The following is a 6,441-nucleotide window of genomic DNA, read 5'->3' as shown; positions in this document are numbered from 1 at the left end:
GTAAATCTTCACCCAAATCACAATTAAAAAAAAAAAAAAATCAGTATTGGCAAGAACTTGGAACTTTGTGGCCCATGGATATGAAATCATGGACCATACAGAATAATGACACAAGCATATTTTTAGGGATTAGTTAAATAATGAGGTCTACAATATTCTGATTGGTTTCTAGTCAATCAGGGATGTTACAGCTGAACTTTCTTGAAATGATGGCTTAGTGGAGGTTGGTGGGTAACATATATGTAAAATTACATGATTGGTTGATGAAAAATATTTGCAAGAACACTTGCTTTTCAGATGATTAGAGTATAGTCACAAGGCAATCAATCACAGGACATACTTTTCTGGGAAAATGTTATTAAAACTGCTTTCTGAAACATGTCTAATCCTAGGGATCTATTGTAAAGAGTATTTGTGGATAATGCTGTATGTCAAGACCCTTTGGTTCAACATAGACCCCAAACTAATGTCAAGATTAAGATGAATTAAGGCTTTGGTTTCAGGCTGCTCTTTTTGCACACACTAAGTGCCTCGGATTTTAGACTCTTATATATTCCCTCTTTTAAATGAAGGACTTTTGAGAAATTCTTTGATCACACACTGGATGGTGTGCATTCATCCACATGGCCTCCTTTATTGTTATTAACTTTTTTATACCCACTCGCCTTTGGTGTAAATTTTTAACACAATAGATGCCATAGTTTTTAATGGCTGGACGCCACTGTCTTCATCAGGCCTAGATTTAGCAACCAATATTCAGTAATCTTTTAAAAAAGGCTAATATGGACTAGACACATTAGAAACTTTCTTGCTTGCAATGTAAGTAGGAAGATTTTAGGGCAAGAGCTCAAGTCCATGGATGGAATGCTATTGTTTTCAAGTGCTCTCCAGGTGGTTCTGAATCATTGAGACCACATGTACAACAAAACAAATAACTACCTGGTCCTGCATCATCCTCACAATTGTTGCTATGCCTGAGCAACACAGTGTTACAGCACTGTGTCAATCCATCTCTTTGAGGGTCTTCATCTTTTTCACTGACCCTCTAATTTACCAAAAATGAAGTCCATCTCCAAAGACTGGATTCTCCAGATAGCATGTCCAAAGCATGTGAGATGAAGACTCACTATCTTCACTTCCAAGGTGCAATCTGGCTGTATGGTCTCCAAGACAGATTTGTTTGTTCTTCTGTCAGTCCATTGTATTTTCAATATTATTTGCCAACACTATAATGCAAAGACACAAATTATTTTTCAGTGTTCCTTATCATTGTCCAATTTTTGTATGCATATGAGGTGATTGAAAATACCATGCCTTGGATCAGGTGCATCTTAGACCTCAAGATCTTCACCTTTTAACAGTTTAAAAATGTCTTTTGAAATAAATTTGTTCAATGCAATTTGTCATTTGATTTCTTGACTGCTGCTTCGATGGACATTGACTATAACACAACAAACGCAACTCACTGCCGTGGAGTCGGATCCGACTCATAGTCGACCCCTCCTTGGGTTTCTGAGGCAGTATCACTACAGAAGAAGATTGCCCAACCTTCATTCTGAGGATTGCCTGGTGGATTTGAACCACCAGCCTTCTGGTTAGTAGTCAAATGCCTTAGGCACTATGACACCAGAACTTCTGACATTGATTGTGAATCCAAGTAAAATGGAATCCTTGTCAACTTCAATCTTTTCTCCATGTATTATGATGTTGCTTATTGGTCCAATAATGAGTTTTTTTTTTTACTTTATGTTGAGGTATAATTCATGCTGAAGGCTGAAGTACCTCATCCACAAATGCTTCAAGACATCTTTGCTTTCAATAAGCAAGGTTATGTCATCTGCATATCACAAGTTGTTAATGAGTCTTTCTCCAATCCTGATGCTGCGTTCTTTTGCATATAGTTCAGTTTCTCAGATTATTAGCATGGCATACAGATCAATAAGTATGATGAAAGGATACAATCCTGATGGACACCTTTCCTGATTTTAAACCACACAACATCCCTTTGTACTGTTCAAATATCTGCCTCTTGGTCTAAGAACACATTTCTCATGAGCACCATTAAATATTCTGGAATTCCCATTCTTTGCAATGTTATCTGTAATTTGTTATGATTCACATAGTAGAATGGAATAGATGGAACAGATTTTATCAATGTACATGCGCAACTTCATTGGTAACATACTGATTCTCTGTGTCAAGGCACTGGCAGTAGCTTTCCTACAACACTTAATTGTTCCTACTATAATGGCTCTGGTGCTGTAGTGCTTAAGGCATTTGACTGCTAACCAGGAGGCTGGCGCTTCAAAGCCACCAGCCATTCCTCTGAAGGAAGATTGAGCAATCTACTTACGTAAAGATACTGCCTCAGAAACCCAAGGAGGGGTCGCAATGATTTGGAAAATGACAGCAGTGAGTTTGGTTTGATTTTGGTTTATTATAACAGCAATAACCATAAGAATTTTAGACCCCATAACAGTGTTAATCTGAGAGTAACCAGCTGTAAATATCTATAAAAGGGGAGTTTGACATGAGATATATTTTAAGCTATGTGGTCTTTTGGTAGTTCAGTCTCTAATGTTTTGTTCTACTACTGCTGAAGTATTTATTCAAGTGCAGCAGGAAGTACTGGCAACTGCACAACTCCTCTTCGTTAGGCTACAGGAAAATCAAGGCTAATTCTATTATCCAGTACTGCTTTTGCTAAAGAACATAGGGTCTTCTTCTGGGCTTCTATGTAATCAGCAAGCTTTACAATTATTTGTGGCATTAAACTTAAAAGAAAGAAAGAAAGAGAGAGAGAGAAAGAAAGAAAGAAAAGAAAAGAAAGAAAAACTCATTGCCATCAAGTCAATTCTGACTCTTAGTGACCTCCTCATCAGGTTTTGGAGACAGTAAACCTTTATGGAAGCAGATTGTCCCATCTTCCTTCCACAGAGTGGTTTCTAGGTTTGAACTGCCAACTTTCTGATTAGCAGTCAATTGCCTTAGGCACGGTACCATCAGACTAGCAGGTAAATTTTGAGTAGATTTTCCAAATATAGGAACACAAGAAGTAGTAGAAGGCCTTGAAGGAATGCCCATTCGTCTTTAGCTCTGTAGCGAATAATCCAGGGGGATGTCACAGGATCATATATGTATGGCTTGCCTAAAGGTTATATTAAAGTTAAAAGTATATGGGATAAAGATATATGAGAACCCCTGTACTGGCATGGGACATAAAGATTTTATAAAGAAATAAACTATAATGGTGTTACTGAGTCAGTTAAAGACTAGCCTTCAAGCAAAGGAGTTTAAGTTCACATGGAAAGAAAAAAAAAAGTTTAAGCAAGGAATGATGTTATCAATCTGCAATAGGCCAATCACAATAATAACAGTCACAATTAACAGGAAGCAAAGTCCAAACATTTCAGCAACTTGCATTGCAGTTTTGGTCTACATTCCTTGCTCAACTGTACACTTCACTTGCACTCATCTACTTCTGGGTGCTGTGGAGCCTGAAATTCAGTTTGAGTTCCTTAATAGATTAAACAGTCTGGTTAGAACCTTTGGTGGCATAGTACCTAAGGCATTTGACTGCTAACCAGAAGGCTGATAGGTGACCACCAGCCACTCTCGGAAGAAAGGTTGGGCAATCTACTTTCATAGTGATACTGCCTCAGAAGCCCAAAGAGGGGTCACTATGAGTCGGATCTGACTCTACAGCAGTGAGTTTGGTTTTTGGTTTTGGTATAATTGGAAGCTGCACTTTTCTTTAACTGGGAGAGTTGAATTCAAGTTTTAACATGCTATAGTTTACCGGACATGGGTTAGTAAGGAGAACTACCTATGATCCTTTCCAGTGAAGCTCCACAGAATCTGTTAGCTGATGTCTTATTTAATATACAGGGTCCCCTGGAACAATATCAGGTCAATTTTGAGATTTTGGTTTTCAGTCATCAAAGGCTCCTATAACCTGTGAAAACCTTACTTAGAGTATTGGATTAAATATTTTCAGTATTTAACCACATTAGAGTTGGTATAATCAATATAAAGGAGGGCATTTGGTTGTGAAGAACTACTTTTTTCTTCATGGTCATTTTGGTATTCAGTTCCTGGATCCGTGAAACAAATCATTTTAAAGCACTCTGATTATATGTAGTTAAAATTTTTGTGCGTGATATAACATTTTTTAATCCTATTTGAGGTACAAAAAGTAGAAATTAAGTGATTTAAATTTGGATTTGGACAATTGAAGGAAAGTGAAAAACAGGATGTCTTATACCTAGACAAGAGAGCTCTGGTGGTATAGTGTCTAAGGCATTAAACTGCTATCCAAAAGGCTGGTGGTTTAAACTCACCAGCCACTCCTTGGAAAGAAGGTTGGGCAATCTACTTCTGCAGTGATACTGTCTCAGAAACCCAAAGAGGAGGTCACTATGGGTCAGGTCCGACTTGATGGCAGTGAGGTTATTTTATTTATTTATTTTTGGTTTTTTATACCTAGACAAAAGAACATTGAACATCAGCAATATTTTCACATAAATCTTTCAATAATTCTTTTAGTTTACTGTGTCAAATGTGTTCGATTTTGGTTCCATGCAATTCTGGACCAGTAGCAGTCTAAAAACTTCATCAGCTTCTTCATAATCTTCCTAGAAATCTTGATTTAGTCCAATGGTATCTGCATTTGAAATATTATAGCCTTCTTCATAAATCTGATATAGATAATTTTTGTTAGAAGTATTTTGGTCAAAAGCTTTCAGTGTATCACCAAAATAAAATTTAGCTGCCTAAGTTAAAATGGGTTTGATTAACTTATAATAATAAAAATACCTTTTAAAAGTAAGACTTAATAAAAATCAATTTTAAAATAATATAAAGCCAGACAAAGTCAATTTAAAAATAAAAGGAATATTAACCAAAATATCTCTAAACATAATGACTAACCTTGCTTTCAAAGACTTTCACATGTAACATATAATAATCTTAAGACACAAAATCATATGGTCAGGATATATTAAAAATATATAAAGGTAATCAAGTTTCTAAATATCTGAATAGTAATAAAAATTTCATGGGTGGATGATGTGAATGCCTCAGTTAACCCTTCTATGACTGAATTATTTTCTGGTTTGAATTTTTTTGTTTATACCATGTATTTTCACTAAAGGAAGGCACGCTAAAAATAAGGGAAAAAAAATTTTACGTAATACAGATTTTGATAAAATTATGTGGGACGTAATGTCCCAACTGTATTCCAGTGGTAAGATTGGTGAGATGATGCTCATTTCTTCAGACTCACACAGTAAATCTGTAGATATGGTAACATATACTATAACTGGGATACCAGAGCCCCAAGAAACCTGACAGGTTGAAAATGTTACAGGGTCCATGGGTCATGGAGAGTTTAATATTATTGGCTTAATGATACTACATCTAAAGGGAAATAAAGTAGTAGAGCTAGTAGTTGAACTATCATAATTATGACATATTATTATGCCTTTAGGAGCTCTGGTAGCTTAGTGCCCAAGGCACTTGACTGCTAACCAGAAAGCTGGTGGTTCAAACCCACCAGCCACTCCTTGGAAGGAAGGTTGGGAAATCTACATCTGTAGAGATACTGCCTCAGAAATCTAAGGAAAGGTAACTATGAGTCAGGTCCGAATCAATGGTACATAATGACAACAACCTTATGCATTTAGAAGCTCTGGTGGCGTAGTGCCTAAGACATATGACTGCTAACCAGAAGGCTGGTACTTCAAACCCACCAGCCACTCAGAAGGAAGATTGGGCAATCTACTTCTAAAGAGATACCACATTGGAAACCCAAGGAGGGGTCACTATGACTTGTGATCGACTTGACAGCAGTGTGTTGTGTTGTTGTTGTTTGTATTATGCATTTGTTGTTTAATATTAGACAAATACAATTGACATGTCAGTTTTAACCCTCCCAAAATTTGACACAGTTTCAGATTAGACAACTTGTCTTATATGGTTCATAAAATAATGACTAAACTTTTTTAAAAGCCTTTTCCTCTTTATAAGACAAACATAGTTCTTTTGTGATTTTCCACAATGCTTCAAAGTAGTCAGGAGTTTATTATAGTTCATCAAGAAACAGTATTAAAGTTATTTCAATCAAATATTTTAGAAGGGAAAACCTTAGTTTTTCAAACCATGAGGTTTGGCTTTGACTTGGGAATCTTATACTAATAAGACATCAAACATTTTCTTTGAGGCAAGTTTCACCATTAGCTCTCCAATCCAGTTATCAAAGAAAGTTTTGTTATTCTAACAGTGAGAAACCCAATTATTTGCTTTATATATTTTTTGATACTAAAAGTTCTTAAAAATATCATAAGGTAATCTATGAAGTTTAAATCAAATTTAAAAAATTAATATCAAATAAATTCCTTTTTGATAAACCATTCAATCTTTGTCTTTTGTAAAACTCTTCAA

The sequence above is a fragment of the Orycteropus afer genome, unplaced genomic scaffold (genome assembly GCF_000298275.1).
Source record: "Orycteropus afer afer isolate SDZICR_OR568_19922 unplaced genomic scaffold, OryAfe1.0 scaffold00096, whole genome shotgun sequence".
Lineage (NCBI taxonomy): Eukaryota > Metazoa > Chordata > Mammalia > Tubulidentata > Orycteropodidae > Orycteropus > Orycteropus afer.
Note: the sequence above shows the minus strand (reverse complement) of the source record.